The following is a 27,758-nucleotide window of genomic DNA, read 5'->3' on the forward strand; positions in this document are numbered from 1 at the left end:
AACTAGTCATTTTCAGCGGCATTTAAAATGCCACCAAAAATGACCGATTACCGTATTTTCGCGGATATAACGCGCACCTGTGTAAAACGCGCACAGGGGTATAGCGCGCAGAAATCACGATGATATGTACCAAAACTTTTCTATACCGCGCTCAGGCATATAACGCGCATGATGCCCGACGCTCCTTTCGCCCGCCCTGACTTTCCGTGCGCTGTCCCGACTCTCCGTTCACCCCCCCTGACTTCCGTGCACTGTCCCCCCTTGAAGTCCTGTCCCCCCTTGAAGGTCTGTCCCCATCCTGAAAGCCTGATGCCCCCCCCCGACGTCCGATACATCCCCCCCCCCCCGGCAGGACCACTCGCACCCTCACCCCGAAGGACCGCCGACTCCCCAACAATATCGGGCCAGGAGGGAGCCCAAACCCTCCTGGCCACGGCGACCCCCTAACCCCACCCCGCACTACATTACGGGCAGGAGGGATCCCAGGCCCTCCTGCCCTCGACGCAAACCCCCCCCCCCCCCCACCGACCGCCCCCCCCCAAGACCCTCCGCCCGTCCCCCAGCCGACCCGCGACCCCCCTGGCCGACCCCCACGCCCCCCCCACCCCCCTTCCCCGTACCTTTGGAAGTTGGCCGGACAGACGGAAGCCAAACCCGCCTGTCCGGCAGGCAGCCAACGAAGGAATGAGGCCGGATTGGCCCATCCGTCCTAAAGCTCCGCCTACTGGTGGGGCCTAAGGCGCGTGGGCCAATCAGAATAGGCCCTGGAGCCTTAGGTCCCACCTGGGGGCGCGGCCTGAGGCACATGGGCCAAACCCGACCATGTGTCTCAGGCCGCGCCCCCAGGTGGGACCTAAGGCTCCAGGGCCTATTCTGATTGGCCCACGCGCCTTAGGCCCCACCAGTAGGCGGAGCTTTAGGACGGATGGGCCAATCCGGCCTCATTCCTTCGTTGGCTGCCTGCCGGACAGGCGGGTTTGGCTCCCGTCTGTCCGGCCAACTTCCAAAGGTACGGGGAAGGGGGGTGGGGGGGTCGTGGGGGTCGGCCAGGGGGGTCGCGGGTCGGCTGGGGGGGGCGGTCGGAGGTTCTTGGGGGGGGCGGTCGTTGGAGGGAGGGGGGTTTGCGTCGAGGGCAGGAGGGCCTGGGATCCCTCCTGCCCGTAATGTAGTGCGGGGTGGGGGTAGGGGGTCGCCGTGGCCAGGAGGGTTTGGGCTCCCTCCTGGCCCGATATTGTCGGGAAGTCGGCGGTCCTTCGGGGGGGGGGGGATGTATCGGACGTCGGGGAGGCGGCCGGGCAAGAGGGCTTGGGCTCCCTCTTGCTCCGATCGTGGATGCGGGTGCGGGTGGGAGCGCGTGCGAGCGGTCGTTCGGGGTGGGGGTGCGAGCGGTCCTGCTGGGGGGGTGAATCGGGCGTCGGGCGGGGTGGGAACTATGTTTAAAAACTTTTCTATACCGCGCTCAGGCATATAACGCGCGAGGGGTATGCGCGGTAGGTAAAATCGCGTATAACGCGCGTGTTATATCCGCGAAAATACGGTAGCACCAAATTCAAAACTAGCTATTTAGGAGCTGGTTATGTGCTGATATAAGCGTCGGGAGCAGCACAAAGCATATAGCACGCCGGCCTGCGCTAAAAACCACTATTGTGGTTTTGTAAAAGGGAGGGGGGGATAAGTGATTAATATTGAACTTATCCAGTTATGCTGTAGCTGGCTCTGAAAATTTCAAAATTCAGTGTCGAAGCCTGGATATGACCCAGCATTGAATGTCCAAGCATAATGTCCGCGGCAATCATTATAAAGCTGATTGCCACCAGCTAAATATCAACACCTAAACAGTAGCTTTATATTCATGATAATTGTTGTGTTAATATACCTGGATAGGTAAGATCAGGGCACCCCAAAACTGTCCTAGCGAGCCTACAGCCAATCAGGTTTTCAGGATTGCCATATCTATAGACATAAGATAAATTTACCTAAATGGGATATCCAGTGCATGCAAATTCTGATATCCTTAAAGCCTGACTAACTGTGGAATCCTCAGGATAGATTTAGAATATCTTGTATTGGGCTGGTTAGTACATTTTTAAGTAGCATTCAAGAGTGAGATATATATATAGTTTTGAAAGGAATTTATTTGGATTTATTTACCACCTTTTTGAAGAAGTTCATCCAAGGCGGTATATGCATAGACACAGTGGAAAGTGTGAAAGACTCCAAGGCAAATTCTGTTTCTTTTCATGTATTATCTTTTTCAGTCATTCTTCCCTCAACTTTCTTTATCTCATACCCAGATTATATATATATATATATATATATATATATATATATATATATATCTATATAATAAAACCGTAGGCGACGCATGCGCAGTCTTATCGGCGTGCTTCCGTGATCCGTATGTCCGTGGCCGCCAAGACTGCAGCATGCCCCGCGCTTACTACGGCCCCACGCGAAGCTGACAAATTCCAACTACCCCCTCCTCTCCCGCAACAACCACTACCGCTCATACACTCCTGCAGGAAAAAAAAACTCACTGCTTGCTCACACATTCAAAACAAAATTGACTACGGCGCTGCAGAAGTCAGCTCTTTGCAACGGCCCCACACTCGCGGTCTCGCTGGGGTTTTTCGCGGTGGCGGCTCCTCTTGCGTCCGGCCCTGTGTACTTACTAGACTCCCCCCTTCCCGCAAAAAACGTTACCGCTCCTGTTCAAAGCGGCCTGCTGAGGTTCGCGGCCGGCTGTAACGAACCTCGCAGGCCGCTCTCCACATGGTAGCACGTTCCCTCTGACGTAATCGCGTCTGAGGGAACATGCTACCAAGTTGGAGAGCGGCCTGCGAGGTTCGTTACAGCCGGCCGCGAACCTCAGCAGGCCGCTTTGAACAGGAGGAACTGCCACCACGGGGATCGTGAGAAGAGCCGCCGAAAAAAAACCTTCAGCCACAGCAGGCCAGCACGCTGGAAAGGAAGTGGGAGGGGCCGAACGGAGCAGGGCAGCTCACGGTAAGAGAAGGGAATGGGGTGTGGGGGAAAATGCTTCTGCTTCAGCAGGGACCTGGAGGGGAAGGGAAATACCGCTGCTGCTTCTGCAAAGGAAAGTGGGGGAGGGGAGAGACAGAAAAAAATACAGACAGACAAAGGAGGCTAGGGAAAAATTGCAGGAGGGAGAGAGACAGAAAGAAAGGAAGAAAGAGACAGGAGCAGGGAGAGAGACATAAATAAAGACAGACAGCCAGTCATATATTCTAGGACCCCGTTAATGTAACGGGCTTAAACACTAGTATATATATAAATTCCTGTTCCCTTCTATTTCTCTCCTTCCTTCCTTCTGAGAAAAGGAGTAGCCCACAAGTAAAGTTAAAATTTCCACATAAAATCAGACAATTGAGCTTAAAATAGCTATCTCTCACCCAATAGCTTTCTGAGCTTCAATACCTTTGATTGTCTGTTGTTACTGAACCTGCAGCATGAACACTTAGGAATGGTGAGAAAACAGAAAGGTAGCAAGAGGTGAAGCCTTGAAATAGTGTTACTGCTGCTAAATCGTAAAATCTTACATCTGCTTTTTTATTCTTTTGAATCCACTCGCATGTTCTGCACTTTTTTCCCCCACTTTCATATATCTTATTCTGAATACAATACAACACAATTTTTTTATTTGTATACCTCCATGAAGTTCACAGCGGTTTACATAAGTAATTATGGTAATACAAATTAAAAACTAATGTTACAATATTTAGGAATTATTAGTAACAAATTCAGGAGGATCCAAGATGGCCGCAGACCCAACCGGCTGAGTAACACGCCGAAGTCTCTCCCCTAACAACTTTTTACCTGCTGCCCGAGATATCTTCTTCCTTCTTCATGCCGAAACGAAGAGGACGCAGTGCCGCTGGAGCCTCGCGGCAGCCCGGTGCAGCGGTTTTCGGCAACATTGAGGAGATCCTCCGACGTATGCAGGAGACGTCCCGGGCGTCGGGGGTCCCGCTGGAGTTGCGCCGGAGCGGAACGGACGCTAACTCCTTGGGCTTAGAAACAACATTAAGCCCCGACGCCAGAGTACCTCCCCCTCCGCCTCAGGTAACCAGCTCCCCACGAGAGGAAGTGCTGTTGGAGCATGAGCAGTGCTCTCCCCCGGAGGCCACAGATATCAGAGAGGGGAGACTGGAGACTAACTCTTCTTTTCAGGAGAGTTTGGAAGAGTCTGAGAGTTCAACAACTGAAGGGGTTTGGAATCAGAGAAATGCTGTTCAAGAAAGAATATCAACTTCAACTGGTGAGACTTCTCATTTTACTAATGCATTTCACATTGAAAAACCCAGAGAGGTAACCCTGGATTCTCTTTGGGATCTGGTGGCAGATTTGGCAAAATCTGTGAAACCCCAACTGAGTCAGTTGGAAGAAAGACTTAAAGTTCAAGAGGTTACAATGGGGAATTTAAAAGTTGAATTTGATGAGTCTAAAAGCTCCATAGAAAATATTCATCAGGAGTTAAAAGTTTCTAAACAAATTAGAGAAACACTAATAAAAGATAATACTAATTTGAGAAGGAAGCTGGAATCCTTAGAAAATTCTTCTAGAAATAATAACCTCAGATTAATTAACTTTCCGAGGATTGCAACAATATCACCGAGAGACATAGTGAAACGATACATGATGGAAATATTGGAAATTTCTGAAGATATGTTGCCACCTCTTACGCAGGCTTATTATCTACCTATTAAAAGAGAGGAACAGCAGCGTTTACAAGAAAAGGACCAGCAACCGTTAGATGTTACCGCAATATTGGAGCGTTCTGATATAGAAATGGTTTCTCCAGCGACACTGTTGATTACAGTAGCCTTAGCACCAGATAAAAACTGGTTGCTTAGGCTTTTCTTCAAAAATAGACTTAAGAAATTTATGGGACTTAAAATATTGATTTTTCCAGATCTGGCTCGAGAAACACAAAAAAGGAGACGTGAATTTCTTCTCTTAAAACCAGGGGTTATAGCTTTGGGGGCGACTTTTTATCTTCGACACCCTTGTAAATGTGTTATACAATATAGTATGAAAAAATATGTTTTCTTTGATCCAAGCCAGTTGACAACATTTTTGTCTACAGCACCTCAGGTTTAAGGGGGAATAAGAGGATAATTGATTTTTGTTGACCTGTCTCTGCCTAAAGGGCCTATTTTCTTTTATATAACAACTTAGTTTGTTTAAATTACTTTAATCATCCGCTTTCCATGCCTTGGATCCATATAGTGGACTAGAGTTGAAGTTAAGCTATAATGATTTTTCTTGTAAAAAGTCTGGGAGTAGAAATGTTTATATTAGTACTTTATTGGCTTATCTTTATTTTTCTGTACAAGTGATACTTGAATTGTAAATTGAAAATATAAATAAATAAAAAAATAAAAAAAAACAAAACAAATTCATGAAATAGATAGGTATTTAAGTCTTTTTAGAAATGTTTAAAATTAGATTGCTGGTTAATATTAGTTGGTACAATCCATAAAATCCCATCATAATTAGTTTATTCCTAGTTTTCTATGTCTAATTCAGTTTGAACACGTCAAGGTTATGGGACTGGTAGGTGATGCTGAACTGTTGTAATTCTGCCCCAGAAAGGGTTAAAGTTAATGGTAAATTGCCTGGAAGGTTTAAGTTGATTGTGGCTTTTTCAGCCGCCGCCTTTGTAACAAGGTTTGACACTGGCATGGTTGTCTCAATCAAACCTCTCCTCCGATTTATTCCACACAGTGATTCTTTTTGATCGTTCAGGAAACAGAGAACCACCTATGCAACTTACAAAAGTCAAAGGTAGTAACCAAGACAAATTCCTTGTTACCTTAAGTTTTATTCCTAGGCATTTCAGGCCTTAGTTTCCTTTTGAGAGGACCATTTCCCTGCGGCTTATTTATACACATTTGGAACTAAAAATTCATGGGGTGAGTCTTTCTTTTGAAGGAAAGTTCCGGAATGAGAGGGCATAGGATGAAGTTAAGAGGTGAAGGGCTCAGGAGTAATATAAGGAAATATTTTTTTTACAGAAAGGAAGGTATATGTGTGGAATAGTCTTGCGGAAGAGGTGGTGGAGATGAAGACTATGTCTGAATTCTAGAAAGCATGGGACAGGCATGTGGGATCTCTTAGGGAGAGGAAGAGATAGTGGATGCTACAAATGGACAAACTGAATGGGCCATTTGGCCTTTATCTGCCATCATGTTTCTATGTTACTATGTTTCCATGAAATAAATTCTCTGTGGTTCATAAGCTTAACACAGTAAGATATAAAGGGAGAAAATACTCCAAAATGTAGGTCATCCACAAGATAATTTACTCATCCATTTTGTTGGCTAGTCAAATGCAAATGCATTATCTAGGGCCCCTTTTATAAAGTCGCAGTAAATGTGCTGAAGTCTATAGGAATTGAATGGACTTTGGTACATTTACTGTGGCAGCATCACTACCACAGCTTTGTAAAAGGGGCCCCTAATGTAGCAGTATAAAGTGACCTTAGTGTGTACTTATGTGAGTTTTCCTGACTTAAGGCCATTTTTATCACAGCAGTAAAATGGTGATTTTGACATTTTTGCATTCATGACCATGTGGTAATGTGGACATTGTAGCATGATATGATTAATTTTCCTGGAGTTAAAGTATAAATTTATTGCCAAGATCCCCTGTTATCCCAAAATTCATATAAAAAATACAAATACAGTATATAAGAAATTTAGTCCTAATGCTATGATCCACTCTTAACTGGCTAGGCGCCTACCTGAAATTGGTAGATAACCTACTGATTTAGGCAGCTATCTAGCAATTAATTTTAATTTAAGCCAATTAAGCTTGTTATGAGGATAAATCAAAAATTAAAAGCCAAATAAATTTAACAGCTTTAATAGAATTAACTATGAGCAATTGACATATTACCTTTTCCACATAGTCCCCATGCAAGATGACGCATTTGTTGTATTGTCCAACTAGTTTCTGCATTAATGCAGAGAAGTTTTTCGGTTACTCCCGAAGCCAGGTCTTCATGCTTTGTCTTTTGCTCTCTGGGTTGCAGTGATGCACCCATGCTTTATCGTCAATGACAATTCTCTCCAGAATGCTCAGATCTTCTTCATATCGTCTCAGGAACTGGGTCGCAACCTCCACACGCTGTTGCTTGTGCAGATCAGTAAGCTCCTTGGGAACCCATCGTGCGCAGACTTTCCTGTATCCCAAGTTATCATGCATTATGGAAAATGTAGATCCATAGCTGATATCCAAATTTGCAGACAAATGGACATAGTTATCCATTGGTCTTCTCTAATCAAGGCATCCACCCTGTCAATGTGCTCTTGTGTGCTCAGTGTTGATGAGCAACCAGAACAACCTTCATCGGTTACACATGTTCTTCCCGCTTTATACCTTTTTTACTCACTCATAAACTTTTTGTTGATTCATGGTACTATGTCCATACTGGGTCAATATCTGACGGTGACTTTCCAAAGGTTTCACTCCCTCTGCCCAAAGAAAGCGCATTACTGCATGTTGTTCTTTGGTGCAATCTTGCAATGGAACATCCATGTTTCTGACCTTGTGTCTGCCACATGGCTAAAGGCTGAGCGCTGCACTGTGCATGGATGAACCATCCAACAGGCAATGTACGAGTACATATGTTGCATTTTGCTAGCTGTATTCTTGTTATCGCATAATTTAACAATTGACTTTAATTTTTGATTCATCCACGTATCAGTGTCAATTAATCTAATTAAATAATTAATGCAGCTAAATTGGCTATTTGTGCCAATTTATGTGCCAAACATCAGGTGTCTTTTATAGAATCAAGGCTTAAGGGCTCATGCACTAATCCTGTGCTAATCAGTTAGCACATGGTAATATAACTGTGTTAGCTGATTAGCACAGAAACACCCTCTCTCCACCCCCAGACATGCTCCCCTCCATGTTAAAACTAAAAAAATATTTTTTAGCGCTCAGTTTGCACATGCAGATCTGGAAATTACTGCAGGAAGCATGAGTGTGTCCCGCAGTAAGCCTTTTTAAGGTGTGCTAAATGCATGCTAGTGCTTATTGCAGCTTAATAAAGGGCACTTTAAAGATTAATGCAAGGATGTGAAATTAAAATAGTGGAAATTCTAAAGAGTGGAATATATTCTTTGTACAATTTTCTGCATAGAAAGTCAGTGCCCTTGAGATGTGCTCTCTCTCAAGTGTTAGAACACGGGTCTCTTTTTTTGTAACCATCATAAAGACATCTGACTGACCTTCTAATGGAACAATTACCACACACATAGTGAAAAATGTAAGATGATTATAACTCTTTCTAAATGATACTTCCTAGTGCAGTTGTAATGCTTTCTGCAAATTTATGACCTGTAATATTTTCATATCTAGTCATTGCATATCAACAGTCCATATCTTACTTTCCTTTACCCATCTTTCTCAATTCATCTTTTTTTTCTTCACAGTCAAACAGTAATGCATGTTTCTGCGATTAGACTGAAATAAACTCTCTCTCTCTCTCTCCACTGTTACACTTGCCCTGCAGGTTAGTTTCTCAGTAGGTTCTCAAATGTAATGTAAGACTTTTAATGCCTCACAACACACTTAAAGAAAAATGAATCCATCCCGAGGCTAGAGGAAGGCAACTTGGTTGCTGCAATAATTTATGAAACTCCAAATTCAGCGTTGCCCATTTCACCAGATCTATGCAGTACTACACAGCAACAGAAGAATGTCTGAATAACCTGGAAGCTTATAATTCATTTGACATTATGTGAGCTGAGTTACAGCCTCCCAGTCGATTTATTTTCTCCAGCCTTTTCCTGCATTACAAAAACATTTGTTCACCTGCTTTTTATTATTTTTATTACTTTCTGCTTCCAGTGCTCCAGGAGTCATAATGTGTTGTTACCAGATGTATGTAGATCACAGATTGATGATGATTTTATTTCTAATTAAAAAAAAAAAACTACCTACAAACACATCCTATCATTGACTGCTTCTTCAATTTCTAACTGTGCTTTTTCTTAACCCAATTTGACTCTCATTTTATTACAATCATTAGACATTTCTATAGTGCTACAAGGGATGTGCGGCACTATACAGATGCTCCTTCTTGATTGCAATGTACCTGTGATGCATAGATGAGACAATTAAGGGCTGCTTTTACAAAGGTGCGTTAAGGTCTTAACGCGCAGAATAGTGCACGCTAAAATACCGCGCTAGCCGCTACCGCCTCCTCTTGAGCAGGCGGTAGCGCGCCTTAGCGTGCGCTAAAAACACTAGCGCACCTTTGTAAAAGGAGCCCCATGAAAAATCGGAGAAAAGATTTAAAATCTCAAGAACAAGCTAATAGGTGGACTTTAATTAAACACATGGGCCACTTTATTTAGGGGCCCTCTTACTAAAACTTAGCATGTGCTAATGGAATTAGTGTATGCTAAATGGAGCACATCCTGTTTTATACCTGTGGGCCCTGAGGGGGAAATTCTATAAACAGCACCTAAATTTAGGCTCCAGTAGTCGCCCTATTGATGCCTAAGTTAATTGAGAAACACTATTTAAAACAAGACCCGTTCCCCCCCCCCCCCCATTAAAGTTAATGTGCCTACTGGTGCCTGTATAAAAGCATTGGAATGACACCTACATAGACGCTTTATGCTGTTTAATGGCACACAGGGAAAAATGCTTGAGTAGCTGAATAAATTAATGTAAACTCCCCTGGGTGAACAGTATAGAAAACTGAGCAAATAGATAAAGGTACAAGTTTGTAAGAAATTAATTCTACATAAAAAAATCATCAAAGGAGGGGGGAGCACAGCTAGTTCAGATTGTTTTTCAACTTCAAGTGCACTAGTAGTTGAGATGAAAAGTCACTTGAAAACAGCATTTTGATCCTACTGTATATTTTCAGGAACGTGAACAATAAAAATATTTTTCTCATTTGTATTGGTATTTTTAAGTTTTCCAAAATAAGAAATACAGGAACAGTAGCATTCTCCCATACAACAAACTGACTGAAACATGCTGGTTCATTTTCAGGCAAATTTCAGAATTCTTGCCCAGCGCTTGGCCATTTTTGCAGTTTGCTTCCCACATTAGGCTTAATAAACATGTTAAACATTCATCAGAACTTCTAACATGCGCAGATTGGAGCTGTATTAATTCATAGGTTAATGTGCATGAAATCAATTTTGCATGCACTATAATTTTAAGGTGTTAGGAAAGCAAATGCATGCTAATGAATGCACATGCTTACTCCATTTCTAAGATTTAAACAAGGACCATGTAAAGCCAGATAGTATTCAAGGCAATAAGTAGAATTCTACACATCTAGGTAGGTTTTCTTTGGGGAGCAAGTAATCTTCAAAAGAAATTTCACCTGAACAGTATTCATGGACAATGTGCCTTGGGCAAAGTGATACTGAAGTTATTGATTATTGTCACTCTTCAACCTTGTTTAATCCAGTGTTTTGTAGTACATCTCTAGTCTTGTTCTTAACAGAACTGCTGATCTGAAAAAAAACAATATCCTTAGAGGACTAGTGGTTAAAATAACAGAAAAGGGCAAAACATTCATTAGAACCTAAGGAAAGGTATTTTCATGGAAGGAGGAGCTACCATAGGCACACCCTTAATACCCTCCACTTATAGATATGCACACAGAAAAGAAATTCACTCAAGTGAATAAGTATGTTTTGTTTACCTCAAAGAGAGGAAAATGTAGAGCCCTTATTATGGTAGAACTGCGTAAGAGCACAGAATTAGAGAATGACACAAGGACAAATTTTTCCCCGTACCTGTGGGAACTCATTTTCCCGTCCCATCCCCGCGAGTTCTTTTCCTGCAAGCTCCATCCTCATCTGCACAAGCCTCAAACACTTTAAAAACATAAGTGTTCGAGGCTTGTGTGGTTAAGGCAGAGCTTACAGGAATGGGGCAGGGACAGGGACAGCAACAAAACTCACGGGGAAGGGACAGAGAAATTGAGTTCCTGTGGGGACAGGGAACAATGTGTCTTCATGTCATTCTCTACACCAGGGGTCTCAAAGTCCCTCCTTGAGGGCCGCGATCCAGTCGGATTTTCAGGATTTCCCCAATGAATGTGCATGAGATCTATGTGCATGCACTGCTTTCAATGCATATTCATTGGGGAAATCCTGAAAACCCGACTGGATTGCGGCCCTCAAGGAGGGACTTTGAGATCCCTGCTCTACACAGAATGCAGCAAGTTAATCATATGCAGATTTTATGTGTGACAGAAATGGGGTGGGAGTATGCTGGACATGTGCACAAGGTTTTGTAGTAAGTGTGGTTTCTTCTGTGCTTGTCTGAACTGAAAGTGTCAACCCACATTGGCCCCTGTTCTTCAGTGTCTAAATGTGAGCCATTCCAAAATTGTTTGCACTTGAAAACTCTGAGATGCTCATAATGTATTTAGGTACAAGCGCCAATGTGTGCTTTCACTTTATTTGGTTTGGACACATGCACATATTTAGCATATGAATAATCATATTGGGCCAGGTCAATGGTCCATCTAGCCCAGTATCCTTCTTCCAACAGTGGCCAATCCAGGTCACAAGTACCTGACAGAAACCCAAATAGTAGCAACCTTCTATGCTATCAAAATGCCTATCTCAATAGCAGAATATGGACATTTCTTCCAGGAGCTTATCTAAACATTTTTTAAACCCAGAAACACTAACCACTGTTACCATGTCCTCTTGCAACGAGTTCCAGAGTTTAACTATTTTTTTAAGTGAAAAAATATTTCCTGTCTGGTTTTAAAACTTGCATGAGCTTTCCTCAGCTTGCATAACAGCACTTAAATATGAAATATTGACAAGAAGTCTTTGCTGCAAAACCATGTATAATACCATAGACCCTTGAGATAAATTTCTCGCATTGTGCACATCAGAAGTGGGCAGTGTACTCCTGCATAGCACAGTGTGCCTGCATAACTCATCAGCATACATTTTGCATAACATGTGTTTTCTGCATGAGTTAACAGCCATGCAGAAGTCTTCCTCTGCTTTGCTTGTTGCATAGAACTGGTACTCAACCTAAGACCCATTTGATTCAATGGGTTCTCAGTATCTTCTTTCACATTTTGGAAGTTTTGAGAAGATGTTATGATGCTAAGTTTTGATGTATGTTTGTTTGTTTATTTATAATCTGCTTTCAATTCAAAGTGGAGAACAAGAAAACATGCACAATATTGACTACACACATACAAGGACTATCAACAAAACGAACATCCATTTCTAAAAGCATCATATAACACACCTAAGCAAGACTTTAACGCAGCCACAAAACCTCCTTATCACTATAAAACAAATTCATCTCAAGTATTTCATTTGATAAAATAGATGATGTTTCAATAATTTTTTTAAACATCTTTATATTTCCCTGGCTTCTAACACATAATGAAAGCTTGTTCCATTCCTCAGGCCCTATACAAGACAGAACCCCAGTTCTTACAGTTTGTAGTGATGTAAGACTGTTATTTTGTATTGTGTTTTATAATTATGTATGGAATTTTGTAATCCACTTTGAATAAAGGTGGAATACGAATAATGAACTATAAACCATTTGAAAAATCCGCGGCTAAGTGCGCGGTTGTTTTCTGCATTAGACCCAGAGTCTTCATATTTATATACAGTAGACTCTCGGTTAAACAGCACCTATAGGGATTGGTAGTTGCCGGATAAATATATTTTCTGGTTGCTCGAGAATTACTATTAAAAATAGACTAATACTATACCCCAAACTATGCCATACCATGAAGTGTTCCAAACTACTGGACATGTGGTGGGCATACTCAGGTGTGGCATCCCAAGTTTACCCTTAATTTCCTGTCAGAAACTGATTCTATTTTACTTTTATTTAAAGTTTTATAGTATTTCTTTGATATATATATATATGTATATATATATATATATTTTTTTTTTTGCTTGTTGCTTGAGTTATGGTTAACAGAGTCTACTGTATATGTTTACTTGTTCTCAAGGTTCATTTAAATCTGGTGTAGCATGCCATCGATAGCACTCCTCATTTTACTTCAAATGGAAGTGATAGTAATTTTCTTTTCTCATTGGGGACGGTGATGATTGTCTTCGCAAAACTACCTTGGACTACCTTCATGCCAGCATTAATGCTGTTAGGCTTCATCTCAACCAGAGAATCAGGAGGCTTTCTCAAGAGGTATTATTGTTGCCTAGTCCAGTTTGGAACCCAGTGGTATGGGACTGGAGATATGTTGAAGAGGACCCATCCAGCATTAACATAGCAGAGGCTCATAGAAAGAGAGATTCTACAAGAACCTTGGAAGAGAAAAGGACAGGTGAAAAGCAGGGAGTAGGAAATCAGTGGATTTTCAGGTGTGTTGAAGAGTCCACATGTGCCTGAAAGTTTGTATTAAGAACCTTTTGGAGAATGAAGGTAAACCAACCAAAAGGCCATAAGAAAAAAATATCTACCTCATTAGTGTGTAGAAGATGTGAATAGTACTTGGGAATTGACTACGAAGAAGATATCATACACCAACTCTTGACCAATGCTTTTTCTTCAGTAAAATTGAGTTTCAGTTATATGCCAGGGATGTGCTATGAAGTTATTTCTGGAAACCTCCATGGGGTACTGGGAAGGTTTATTTGCTGTGCAAGTAGTCACATAGGACCCTGGAGATAGATTCTCTCCTCCACACTCTCTGGATCCAGAAAAAAAAAAAAAATGTATTTGTTCTGTTGCTCCACAAATATGCATTGGCAGTCAGGGTGCTCATACACATACCCAAGGGCACCTTCCAAAAGCCATATATCACTTACACACAAGAGACAGTATATCAACTTTCTGAATCTCTGATAGAAATTGCAACACCAAACGCAAGAAGTTTATTTGCAGGATATAGTCAAAAGTTCTTAACTACTTTTCTTCAAACTTATCCTTGGGTTCATAAGATGATGCATATTTGTTTGTGTGCTAGGATCCAGTCTATATTGCCTTTCTTGTAGAGTGTCTTTCAAGTAAGTTCTAAAAGCTAAACAAGGCTTTAGTAGTATAAGGCAAATGTGCATTCTTTTCTATATTCCCTTCCTTTTCCTTGTTACATTGTTTTGTTTGGTGCAGATATGAGCTTTCAGGACATCCTGTCTTCGGAGCATTAAAAAAGAAAGAACGTCAAGAAAAAAAATCAGTTATGCATGATCTGTGGAGGACTCTTCCATCTTGATGTGCTGTATTATAGATAAAGTAGGGAGGGTAAGGCAAATTGGGTAAAGAGGATAATAAAAAGGTATTTTCATTTTGGGGACTTCGGTTTACATACAAACCCTCCCTAACTCCTGAATATTCTTCATTTTAATTTCCTTTCAGTTATGACAATGTTCTTCCCCTTGGAATTGAAGTCTTGCATTTTTCATTTTATTTGTTAATTTAATATACTTACGGATGATACCAAGGTCTTCAATAGAGTAGACACCTGTGATGGTGTGGAGAACATGAGGAAGGATGGTCTGAAATTTGGCTGCTAAGATTTAATGCTAAGCAATGCAAGGTCATGCATCTGGGCTGTAAAATCCTGATGGAATGATGAACTTTTGTGCATGAAAGAATAGCAGAGTTTGGATGTGATAGTACGAAGCAGTGATGAAAAGGTCTCAGCCCAACCAAGAAGGGAATGAAACTTTACTCCACATATTCACCCCTAAGTTCAACACACTTGGCACATTGTGTCTGACAGATGGAGCAAGATTTGGTGAGTAGGGTGGCTGGTCTCTGCACTGAGACCCCAACTGCATCAAAATATCCATTGATTTGCCAGCCTTGTGACCAAGTGCATTGTCTTGCAAAACAGAACTTTCTGCAGCTTCCCTCTCCTTTTTCTTTCAATACCTCATTTAATCAGCACAGCAAGTTACAGTAGTATCCTGCATTAACTGATTGTCCCCTTGGAAGATAGTCAGTCATTACAACACCTTCCTGATTCCAAAGGATTGTGGCCATGACCTTTTCTGCAGACTTTTGGGTCTTGAATTTCCTTTGTCTTGAAGAACCTGAGTGCCACTATTTCATGGACTGTTGTTTTGTCTCAGGATCATAGTGGTGTAACTATGTTTCATCAACAGTAACTAGTCATTCCAGAAATTTGGCACCAGCTCACTGAGAATGCTGCATAATCAGCTTGGAAGTGTTCACTTGATGTCATTTTTCATCAGCATTCAAACATTTGGGCACCCACTTGGCTGACAGCTTCTGCATACCCAGCTGCCTATGGATTATACACACAATACATTCCCTAGATATCTGTAGTTTCTCAGAAATTATTTTAGCTGATTTTCAACAATTTGCCATAATCAAGTCATGGACATGGTCAACAGTTTCAGGAGCAGGCACCATTTGAGGCCTCCCAGATCTTGCTACCTCTTCGGTCTCAAAATCTCCATGTTGAAAAATTGCACACCACTTCACTGTGGAGTATGATGGGCATTTGTCACTCAATGTTTGCATTATACATTTTCTTCTGCAAGAATAGGAACTTCATGACGGCTCAGAGTTCCACACTTGAAAATTCCACACTTTTCGTTGACATGGTTCAATCAATGATCTGAAACAATGTCAAAACATAGCATTACAATTCTGCAAATTGGCACATTGCAAAATAAAATAACACTCTTTTCAGCTACAGTGCCAAAATAATGCTCAGAACTTAGGAAGTTGTTTGGGCTGAAAGCTTTTCAGCACCCCCTCATATATGATTATTTTAAGGTGAGCAAATGGGTTGAAAGGGTGACAGTGAAAGCTAGGATGCATAGGGAGAGGAATGGCCAGTAAGAAAAAGGAGGTATTGATGCCCCTCCATAAGACTCTGGTGAGACCTCATTTAGAATATTGTGTACAGTTCTGGAGACCACACCTTCAAAAGAATATAAACAGGATGGAGTCGGTCCAGAGGAAGTCTACTAAAATATTTGTGGTCTTCATCATAAGATATACGGGGGCAGACTTAAAGATCTCAATATACATACTTTGGAGGAAAAAAGGGACATGAGATATGCCACATAGGTATTTAAGTGCTCATGAGGCGAGTCTCTTCATTTGAAAGGAAGCTCTAGAACAGGGATGTCCAACCTTTTGGCTTCCCTGGGCTACATTGGCCAAAAAAAAATGTTTCTGGGGCCGCACAAATGCTGCAGCAAGACAGAAGAGGGAGCCGGCAAAACGGTAAACACCTGGGGGCAGCAGAGGAAAACACTGCATCACCCTTGACCGGGGCCGCAGGTTGGACACCCCTGCTCTAGAATGAAAGGGCATAGGATGATGAGGTGCAAGGCTTAGGAGTAATCTAAGGAAATACTTTTTTACAGAAAGGGTAGTAGATGCATGGACCTGAGTTGCCTTGCGTGCAGATGCTCTTTGACAAACCCTCTCCTTGAAAATAGCTGATGCCCTAGGCAACTGACTAGTCCTGCCTACTGGATGGTCTGACTCTGCTGCTGAGGTAAAAAAAAAAAAGGAACTTTAATTTTCTGGAGCTTTCGTGCAAGGGTTAGTTGAAGCCACAGGAAGCTACAATAACTTCACTCCAAAAGGCTACTTTTACAGTAGAAGAGTCCTTGATGAACAAAACTAATACCGTTTTGGGGGCTACAAGCGTTTATGTTTTGGCAGCCAAGTTCATTTTTCAGGGAACAGCTCTGAGGGCTCAGGAGGAAAGGCAGGGTCAACTGAAACATCAGTTGGAGGACATGTTGAATGCCGTGCAGCATAGATTGATGATAAAGAGACGATACTTCACAAAATGGAGGCTTTGGAGAACTCTATTGAAAATAGTTTAATTGAACATCAGAACAATAAATTGCATGGTTCAATTTTTTGTGAGATTTCCTCCCACTCCCTCAATTGTACAATCCCTATCCCCCTTCAGTTACTCCATCCCAAAGAATAAGAAATAAATTAAACCCCCTCATTAACCAACGATCCCCCACCAGTTGAGATCTTTATGTGCTTCATTTTCCTTGCTGATTCTATAAGATACTTCCTTCCCCAAATTGTCACATTAAAGAAGTTGCCTCCTATAGCATGTAGCAATTCTGACTTGAATTGAACTGTGGTGCTTTTATGCTTGTTAAATCAAATTTTTGTTGTAACAAGTTATATTTCCTGCTTTCTATATTTGCACTGGAAATAGGCTGAGAATTAAAGCATGCCTAGACACGTGTTCATTGGGGACAGTGCTGGAATTCTTTAGGGAAAACATTTTCAAAGATTTCCTGAAGCACGTCAGTGTCATCTGAGTTACTAGACACCTGTGGCCTTGTGAACAGGCACTTTCATTACCTGCATATGGAGAAAGAAGATGCAAGAAAATAAAATAAAATCTTAAAGTGCTTTTAATAATTGGGCTTTTTTTTTTTACTTATCTGGATAGAGCCAGAATGGAGCAATGGGAGTCCCAGGAATTATCTGGAAGAGTAGGCTCATCTTCTACCAACCTTGCTATGCTCATGTCAATCCTCTCCTTAAGTTACTTCACTGGCTCCCTATCTGCCATCGCATACAGTTCAAAATCTTATTGCTGACCTACAAATGTATTCATTTTGCTGCCCCTTAATATCTCGCCTTTCTTCTCTCTCCTTATACACCTCCCAGAGAACTCTGTTCCTCAGATAAGCTGCTCTTAACGTTACCCTTTTCCTTCACTGCCAATTCCAGACTTTGTTCCTTTCATCTAGCTACCTCCTATACCTGGAATAAATTACCCGAGTTTGTCCATCAGGCCCCTTCCCTTGTTTAAAAGCAGTCTGAAAACCCACCTTTTTGATAGCTTTCAATCCTTAACCCTACTCCTCTGCCTTCCAACCCAGCCTGCTGATTATCCATTCCCCTTAACTGTATCCATGACATTCTGTTTGTCTGTTTAGATTGTAAGCTCTTTCGAGCAAGGATGGTTTTCTTCTTCTTTGTGACTGTGCAGCGCTGCGTGTGTCTGGTAGCGCTATAAAAATAATTAATAGTAGTAGTAGACTGAATATCACTTCCATCTGCATGCCAATTAAAAACAAAACATAAAAACACAACAAGCAAACAAACAAAATGCTGACCTTACATATTTCAAGAAGAAATCTGTAGTCTTCTGTGGTAGGACAGTTCAAGTCTTCCCAGATCTCTCATATACTACCCAGCTGCAAAGGCAAACTTTCCTGGCCCTAAAAAGCAGAGTGATAGCTAAAAATGCTACTTTTTTTCTTCGCCTTCCCTGTAAGCACATGGTCATATTATAGTGAGAGCAATATATATTTTTTGAGTCTTTGCAACTGGAGAAATTTTTACAAGAGCTTGATTCTTGAAATACAGCTGTGGTATATTTTTAGATAAGGAGTCATTTAATTAAAGGCCAAGGTATATCAAGGTGTTTTTTTGTTTTTTTTTTACTTTGATTTTTGATATTGGAAATACCTGTAGTATTTCTTTAACCTTAGTGTCCTTCTTCTCCCTTGATGTGGGCTAAAATTGGTACATTTGTTTTCTTTATGGTTGTTGTATCTTCCTAATGATTATATTTATTTCTGTATTTTTTTTTGTTGATTATGGGAAATGTAAATTTTCAAAGAGTAATAAAAAAGGTTGACCTTGGCAGCTCAGTATTGAATAGAGAATGCTTTAAAAAGCCAATCCATTTGGAATTTAAGAAAAACTTGCATAAAATACATATTTTCATAAGGCTGGAACACTCAGGGGCACAGTTACCAATGCGGGTTGTATTTAGTCGTGTAATAAGATCCATACTGGGAGAGATCAATGGTCCATCTAACCTAGTATCCTGTTTTCAACAGTGGCTGATCCAGATTACAAGTCCCTAACAGAATCCCAAATAGTACAACATTACATGTTACCTATCCCTGGGTAAGCAGTGGCTTTCCCCAAGTCTCTCTGAATAGCAGACTATGGACTTTTCCTCCAGGAACTTGTTCAACCTGGGTTTTTTAAAACCCAGCTATATTAACTGCTGTTACCACATCATCCAACAAGTTCCAGAGCATAACTATAAGTTAAAAAAAAAAAAAAATCCTTCCATTGGTTTTTGTTAACTCCAGTTAGTACCGTGTTTCCCCGAAAATAAAACAGTGTCTTATATTCATTTGGGGCCCTCTGCTGCAAGGTATTTATGGTCACAGTTGGTGGGGATTGGTTGGAAGGATGGAGGATCAGCGGGGGTTCAGCTGCAAGTTGGGGCGGGGGAAGTGTGGCTGCCTACGACTAGGGCTTATTTTCAGGGAAACTCGATAGTAATTTTTTGGTCCTTTGCAGTTACCATGGCTTAATATGGGAATTTACAGTGCAGTAGCTTCAAATTTAACATAGCAACTATTAGGATGCTCAGCATTTGTCTTTTACAGGTCCTAGCATTTACTGGCATTTGAGATTGAATTCTATATATTGGGGCCCAATTTTAAAAATGGCATCCCACTTGTAGGCGGCAGTAGGTGTCCTACCGCTAACAGACCAATCAGGACACACAGTAAAAAAATTTGATAGGGTGAAGGATGCCTACAATGTAAGTATTGCTCACACTTGTACAGAGACATCTAAGCACCTTTATAGATGCCTAAGGCTGGCTTAGGCATAGTTTATGCTGGAAGTGGCCTTAGGCACCCACTTAGGCCACAGGCGTGGCTAGGCGCTTCTCATAGGCGCGACTCAGACTGGTGACTGACACGTGGTAGGTGCCCATTTTGCAGGTGCCTACTGCGACAGGTGCTGTTTCCAGAATCAGGCCCATTGTGTAAAAATAGCAGTGACCCCCCAAAAAAAGCTTAAGTGCTATTCTAGAAATTATGCCTAAAATTAGATGCTGTTTATAGAATAATGCTTAATCACCTAACTTTAGGGGTGATCATTTGGACAAACCTCATGCCTAATGTTAGCCACGGGTGCCTCTTATTCTATAATTATGCACAGAACTTTGAGAAACATCCCCAATCCACTTATGACCCTCCAATTTCTGCACCCCCTTTTTGACTGCACACCTAAATTTGCATGCATACATTTAAATGAAAACCAGTTTATCTGGGTATCCCAAAGGAAACAGTACGAAAATTAAGAATAGTATAGAACATGGCAGTTCGCTTGATATTCGGATTGAAGAAAAGCGACCACATTAGCCCCTATTACAGACTGTTACACTGGTTGCCAATGGAGGCGCAAATAATGTTCAAATTTGCCTGTATTTGTTTCAAGCAGGCCTGGGGACTAGCGCCTTCCTATAAGAACATAAGAAGTGCCATCTCCGGAACAGACCCTAGGTCCATCAAGTCCAGCGATCCGCACACGCGGAGGCCCCGCCAGGTGTACCCTGGCATAGTTTTAGTCCCCATATCACTCTAAGCTTCTCATAAGGAGATGTGCATTGAGCTTACCCTTACCTATGTCACCTTATGCCACTCATAAGGAGATGTACATCTAACTTACCCTTAAATCCTAGAACGGTGGATTCCACAATTACCTCTTCTGGGAGAGCATTCCAGGTGTCCACCACTAGTTGCGTGAAGCAGAACTTCCTGATATTTGTCCTGAACTTGTCCCCCCCTAGCTTCAGTCCATGTCCTTTTGTCTGTGTCACATTGGATATTGTAAATCATTTTTTTTTCCTGCTCTATTTTGTCGATTCCTTTCAGTATTTTGAAAGTCTCTATCATATCCCCTCGCAGTCTCCTCTTCATCCCAGTCTCTTAAGTCGTTCCTCGTATTCCAAGTTCTCCATGCCCTTTATTAGCTTTGTTGCTCGTCTCTGCACCCTCTCCAGCATTTTTATATCCTTCTTTAGGTATGGAGACCAATGTTGGACACAGTATTCCAAGTGTGGTCTGACCATCGCTCTATAAAGCGGCATTATGACTTTCTCTGATCTACTCGTAATTCCCTTCTTTATCATGCCTAGCATTCTATTTGCATTCTTCGCTGCCGCCACGCATTGCGGCGACGGCGGCTTCAGGGTCCCATCAATTAATACGCCCAGGTCCCTTTCCTGTTCAGTTTTTCCCAGAGTTGCACCTGACATACTATACTTGTGTTCCTTATTTTTTCTGCCTAAGTGGATATCTTCTACCACATTTCGTACTACACAACCCCACACGGTCAACCAGAAACTGTAACATATTTGCATACCCAAGGATCACCGGCTGTAAATACAAATCCTTTTTGGACAGGTCTTTCATGTTTCAAGCAAGCAAACAGCAGTCCTGGTTGGGTAACTACATCAATGGAGCCAGGCTGACCTACGGCGCCTTTCGGAGAGTAATTAAAACCGTACTGTTTGACAGAGTCATCTCCTAAACAGAAGCCACACTAAATTTATGTTTTCCTTCTGTCTATTTCTTGTGTAATATGTTGTACCTTCACTATTTGCATTCTGTAATTCGCTGATTGTCCAGCCCTCTTCGATGTGAACCTCCTAGAAGTCATCTAACTATAGCGGTATAGAAGAATAAAGTTATTATTATAATAATTGCATGTTAAGTCAATTATCAGTAACAGTTGGCTCATTATTCGATTAAGTTGCACACACATACTGATTTGTGTACACAAATTTGGGATCATGCTTAAAGTACCATTTATAGAATTCAGGGGATACTTTGTGTGGAGTTAACGCAGAACTATCTGGTGCCTCTTATTTAAGGGGCAGTAAGTGGTTCTACACCAACTGCATAAGTTCAATATAGCATACAGTATTTGTAGAACTACTACTTCTACTACTTCTCATTTCTATAGTGCTACTAGACAAATGCAGCGCTCTACATCAAAACACAGAAGAGACAGCCCCTGCTCATAAGAGCTTACAAGCTAGTCAAGACAGCCAAACTGCACAAGAAGGTGTCGATACACAATGTTCAGGTGGAGGAACCATAAACAACTGCATTATGATGTCATCAAGAATTCTGGATATGACTTAGATGCATTGTGATGTCACAGTGTTCAGATAACTTCTACTACGACCACTAATCATTTCTTTCTTTCTTTTTTTTTTCCCAGCATCTTCACCTCCATTTTATTAATCTTCCAGTACAACACTAAGCAAGATGATATTCACCAGGTTGGTGGCAGGTGAGGTAATGCCACAATCCAACTCACCGCTTCTTGAAGGGGAGAGGGAGCCAGGAGAGAATTGGAAACTCCCCAAGAGAAAAGAAAAATTAAAGCATGGATGAAGGTAAGAGAGGAATAGGAGAGATCTTTACATGTGGAGGGAGGGAGCCATGGTTAGGGGGGGGAGATTAGGTTTGCTCAGGTGTCTTGCCAGCCCCTCTCTTATTTGTCTCTCCAGAAGGGCAGAGATGATACTAAAGTGGATTAATAAAAACAAACCCAAAAAGAACAAATGCTTTATAATCTGAAAATGCAGGTCCTTGTGAATGCAGGGGCTGCAGGAACCCCTGCCGGAATGGGATTTTCACATTCTGTAGATGCTTTCATCACTGTAGGCAATGTACAGGAAGAAATCCTCTTCATGGTGTTCCTGATATAGCTGTCCCATTGTTGCACTGGTGGGAAGGGATGAATTAACAAAAAAGAACAGGGCAATGGGCATCCTCTGCCCAGAGGTGAATTCTCTTCCGAATCAGGAAATAGAACTGTCCAACTGTTATTTCTGAGGGCACTAGGTATTTCTTCTTATCCAGGTCTATCCATGCCTTTGGAGCTTTCTCCACAATGACCAGCATCCGGTCCAGGTACTTCTTGCGGATTTTCTTGTCCTTGCAGCACCGCTTCTCAAAGGCGTGCTCCTCCTTGTAAACAAACTTCATGGCAGCAGTGGCGGCTCTGGCTTCCCCCCTCTCCACTTCCGGTGTCTCTGGCTGCTGCTCCTCTCGCCCGCACCGTAGCCTCTCGCGCACAAACAGCCACCACTAATCATTTCTATGGCATTACTAGATATACGCAACAATGTACAACAAAGTACAGAAGAGACAGTTCCTGCTCAAAGAGCTTACAATCTAGTCAAACTGGAGAAGGTGAATCAATACACTGTGCTCAGGTGGAGGAATTACAGAGGGAATGATAAGACAAATATTGGTGCTTGTTGTACTGCAATGCACAGCACGTATCACAGCTCCCATGATACACTTGGAGTAATTCTATAAATGCCACTCAAAAATGTGCTGAATAGCACTTAGTACTGATTCCTGAACTTAACTGCCTCAGGGGTCAGAACACTCTCAGTCAAGACTCACTGAAAACAACACAAACAAGGTTTTGTGGACAATATCTATTATCAGTCGCATTATTTCAACTTAGATATTGTCCACAAAACCTTGTTTGTGTTGTTTTCTATGAGTCCTGTGAGTGTTTTGACCCCTGAGGCAGGTGTACTTTTTGTCAAAACACAGTGCCGTGTTGAGTTTCCTGCATATACTTGTTTTTTGTGGCTTTATACAATAAATTTGTTACCTGGCTAGTTTCCTAGCTCCTACTGGAAGTCCATTGTTCAGCCCTACTTGTTTCATAGCAGTCACTCTAATACATTATTATTTTAAGTTTAAGTTTATTAGGATTTTATATACCGCCTATCAAGGTTTTCTAAGCGGTTTTACAATCAGGTATTCAAGCATTTTCCCTATCTGTCCCAGTGGGCTCACAATTTTATATATAATTTTTGGATACATTTTTGTTATGTTAGATATCGGGGTAAATACATGAAGTTGGTTTGGTGAATGAGGTTTATAACATGTTTCTTTAAACCAATACAATTGAGATTAAGAGTGTAAAAATTTAATGGCAAATGATCTTGACTCAGTTACACATCTGATCAAATATTACCCTGTATAGTTAGCAGTAGCATGCAGGCAAAAATGCATTTCTTACAACTGAACAGATACAATCTTCCAGACTAAAGTAAAGGACAAAACTCATTACAGATAAGGTTGTGCTCCCATTTCTGCTGGAACGCCTCTCACAGATTGCTTTATTATTTAAGTGCAGGGCTAAAAGGAAATCGCTCCCTGATATCTGCCAGAGATCAGCCTAGCCTTTGAGCTTTGCTTTGCTATGATCAGTATGCCCTGTCTTGGATCAAGCTCCGATAGACACCTCCCCCTTCCTCCCTCTGGCCCATCCTTTAGAAAACTAGCAGCATCCCTTAAGAAATCCGCAGCCAGGAGACTTTACCCTTCAGCAAAATTCACAACTCTTTTGATCTTATTTTGAATACTGTAAAGCTGGGGCTCTCAACCCAGTCTTGGGGACACACTCAGTCAGGCAGGTTTTCAGGTCAAGTATGAATTGAGATAGATTTGGAGGTAGTGTATGCAAATTTATCTCATGCATATATTCCTTGTGGGCATCTCATAAACCGCATTAGCTTGGTGTGTCTCAAAGACTGGGTTAAGAAGCTCTGTTTAGAGAATGACATACAGATAAATATTTCCCTGTCCCTGCGGGAACTCATTTTTTCATCCTGTCCCCTGCGAGTTCTTTTCCTGTCCCTGCCACATTCCTGCAAACTCTGTCCTCAACTGGACAAGCCTCAAACACTTTAAAAAATCATAAGTGTTCGAATGGGGCAGGGACAGCGAGAGCAAGAAAACTCATGGGGAGGGGACGGGACAGGAAAATTAATTTCCTGTGGGTACAAAATTGTCCCCCGTGTCATTCTCTAGCTATGTTGTAAGGCCATGACAGTAAACAAAAGTACAGCTTCTGCTATCAGGAAATTAGTGTCTAAGACTTGTGTGCAAGGTAGAGGCAGATTAAACAGATTTAGCTGTGCATGGGCAGGCCACTTTTACCTGTACAGTCTGTGTGGGGAGGGGTGGGGACAGAGAGAGAGGTTAGAAATTTGATCATGTAAATGCCTTGGGACTGTACACTGGGCTTGACAACACCCCTTCCTGGCATGCTCCCGAGTTCCTTCCCCTCTCTCCCTCCTGTCCCAGGAGTTGCAACTTTGGACATGGACTAAGTGCAGTGCCTCTTGCACACCTCTGTATCCTCCTCTAGTACCCCTCCCAAGGAGTTGCATGAGTAGATGCAGAATGTTTGATTCTATGCCACTGCTGCCACTCTTGCTGTGCTACATCTCCTAAATCTAAAGATCAGTTAGTGAGTAAATTCCTTCTTGGGGCTCTGGGGTGTCCAGGTAACTCGCCACATGGTAAAAGAAGGCCAGCCTTCAGATGTGACCCTTTGGGTTGCATATATTGACTGGATTCAGAGTGTAACTGCCTGCATTCTTCACCTGGAGTTGAAGTATCTAGCCCAGCACCATGGATTGAATGTCCAGAACCTCTGCTATCCGGATTGGGTTGAACAAAGTGGTCATTGCACCCGTTCAGCCATGTAAAGAAAGGAAAACAAAAGAGGATACCTGTGGTGCTGAATCTTTTTATTCACTCAGTTGTTTTAATTTGTTCTACTTGGAGGTAAAATCTCCTGTTTGGGTGTATCTCCTGTAAAGAAGACATCAGTACCCCTGTATCTTTAGGAACCCTCCTTGAAGCTGTTAATCATGGTCAACTTTGCTTTCCAAAATTCTTGCAAACAGGAGCCTCCTCCTTGGCAGGCCTGGGCCTGGCACCCATCTGGTCCTCTGTCTTCTTGTTGCCCTCTCCATCTGTACTTTCCAGAGGCTGTGAAACTTACTCAGCAAGTTCCATATCACTTCCCAATGAGCGTTTTGTCATGCAGAGTCTCATGGAACCGTGTTGGTGGATATTTTTCTTGCAGAATTGATTGGGTGACCGGAGAGCTGGATCGAGGACACATGCTAGATGTAATTTACTTAGATTTCAGGAAAGCCTTTGATAGGAGGCTGTTGAACAAACTTGAAGGGCTGAAGTTAGGACCCAAAGTGGTGAACTGGGTTAGAAACTGGTTGTCAGACAGACGCCAGAGGGTGATGGTTAATGGAAGTTGCTTGGAGGAAGGAAAGGTGAGTAGTAGAGTCCCTCAGGGTTCGGTGCTGGGGTTGATCCTGTTCAATATGTTTGTGAGTGACATTCCTGAAGGGTTAAAAGGAAAAGTGTGCCTTTTTGCAGATGATACTAAGATTTGTAACAGAGTAGACATCGAAGAGGGAGTAGAAAATATGAAAAAGGATCTGCAAAAGTTATAGGAATGGTCTAATGCCTGGCAACTAAAATTCAATGCAAAGAAATGCAGAGTAATGCATTTGGGGATTAATAATCGGAAGGAACCGTATATGCTGGGAGGTGAGAAGCTGATATGCACGGACGGGGAGAGGGCTGATATGCATGTACAGGGAGAGGGATCTTGGGGTGATAGTGTCCGAAGATCTAAAGGCGAAAAAACAGTGTAACAAGGCGGTGGCTGCTGCCAGAAGGATGCTGGGCTGTATAAAGAGAGGCGTAGCCAGTAGAAGGAAGAAGGTGTTGATGCCCCTGTACAGGTCATTGGTGAGGCCCCACTTGGAGTATTGTGTTCAGTTTTGGAGACCGTATCTGGCAAAAACATAAGAAGACTTGAAGCGGTCCAGAGGAGGGCGACAAAAATGATAGGAGGCTTGTGCCAGAAGACGTATGAGGAGAGACTGGAAGCCCTGAATATGTATATCCTAGAAGAAAGGAGGGACAGGGGAGATATGATTCAGACGTTCAAATACTTGAAAGGTATTAACATTGAACAAAATCTTTTCCAGAGAAAGGAAAATGGTAAAACAAGAGGACATAATTTGAGGTTGAGGGGTGGTAGATTCAAGAACAATGTTAGGAAATTCTACTTTAATGAGAGGGTGGTAGATGCCTGGAATGCGCTCCCGAGAGAGGTGGTGGAGAGTAAAACTGTAACTGAGTTCAAAGAAGCGTGGGATGAACACAGAGGATCTAGAATCGGAAAATAATATTAAATATTGAACTAAGGCCAGTACTGGGCAGACTTGCATGGCCTGTGTCTATGTATGGCCGTTTGGTGGGGGATGGGCTGGGGAGAGCTTCAGTGGCTGGGAGGGTTTAGAAGGGCTGGAGTAGGTTTTGACAGAGATTTTGGCAGTTGGAACCCAAGCACAGTACAGGGCAGAGCTTTGGATTCTTACTAAGAAATAGCTAAGAAAAAAAAAAGATTAATTGAATCAGATTGGGCAGATTGGATGGACCATTTGGGTCTTTATCTGCCGTCATCTACTATGTTACTATATGTAGGCGAATTGTGGCCCCACAACTACTCCATGCACCCTCCAACTGCCTGTAGAAAGGGATAGTACACTAATTAAGATTCTGGGCAAGGGCTGCTCAATGTCAAAGGCTGGGAGACTGCAGTCAGCCTCTGGACTACTGCCTACAGCTAGAATCTTCCCCTTAGGCCCTGAAGCTGCTCTGATATGGTCATCTGCAAGTCTTAGAGTGACTATCCTTGACCCCATCTCCCCTCCTCCTCTTCAGGTAAGGGAGAGAAAAAAAGCCCCCCAAAATTCACAGGTCCTGTCCTAGGAAGAGGAAACTCACCTCACTGAGAAGAGAAAAAAAAAATTCCTGAAAAACAAGATAAGGAGAGGCAGAAGCACAACTTTATAAAGTGGAAATCAAAAGGAAATAATTTTAAAGGGGGGGAAAAAACCCCAAGGAAAGGCAAGCCTAATTTCTGCTTTTTACAGTTACCATTGAGATGAATTGACTGTCAGAGGATGTGGGAGGACAGAACACAGTGCAGACCAAATGAACTTTAACTGAGATATCTGCAATCCAGAAGTTAGCAAAGGGGAAGGAAGCCAAAATGAAACCTACAGAACTACCAAATTAACTCATTCCAGG

The 27,758-nt window shown here is 42.2% G+C and overlaps 1 pseudogene; it reads right to left on the reverse strand.

Moving 5' to 3' along the window:
- Positions 1-22,447: 22,447 nt before the first annotated feature.
- On the reverse strand, positions 22,448-22,802 carry LOC117351441 (annotated as a pseudogene).
- Between the last annotated feature and the right edge of the window lie 4,956 nt (positions 22,803-27,758).

Source organism: Geotrypetes seraphini, chromosome 17 (assembly GCF_902459505.1).
Source record: "Geotrypetes seraphini chromosome 17, aGeoSer1.1, whole genome shotgun sequence".
Lineage (NCBI taxonomy): Eukaryota > Metazoa > Chordata > Amphibia > Gymnophiona > Dermophiidae > Geotrypetes > Geotrypetes seraphini.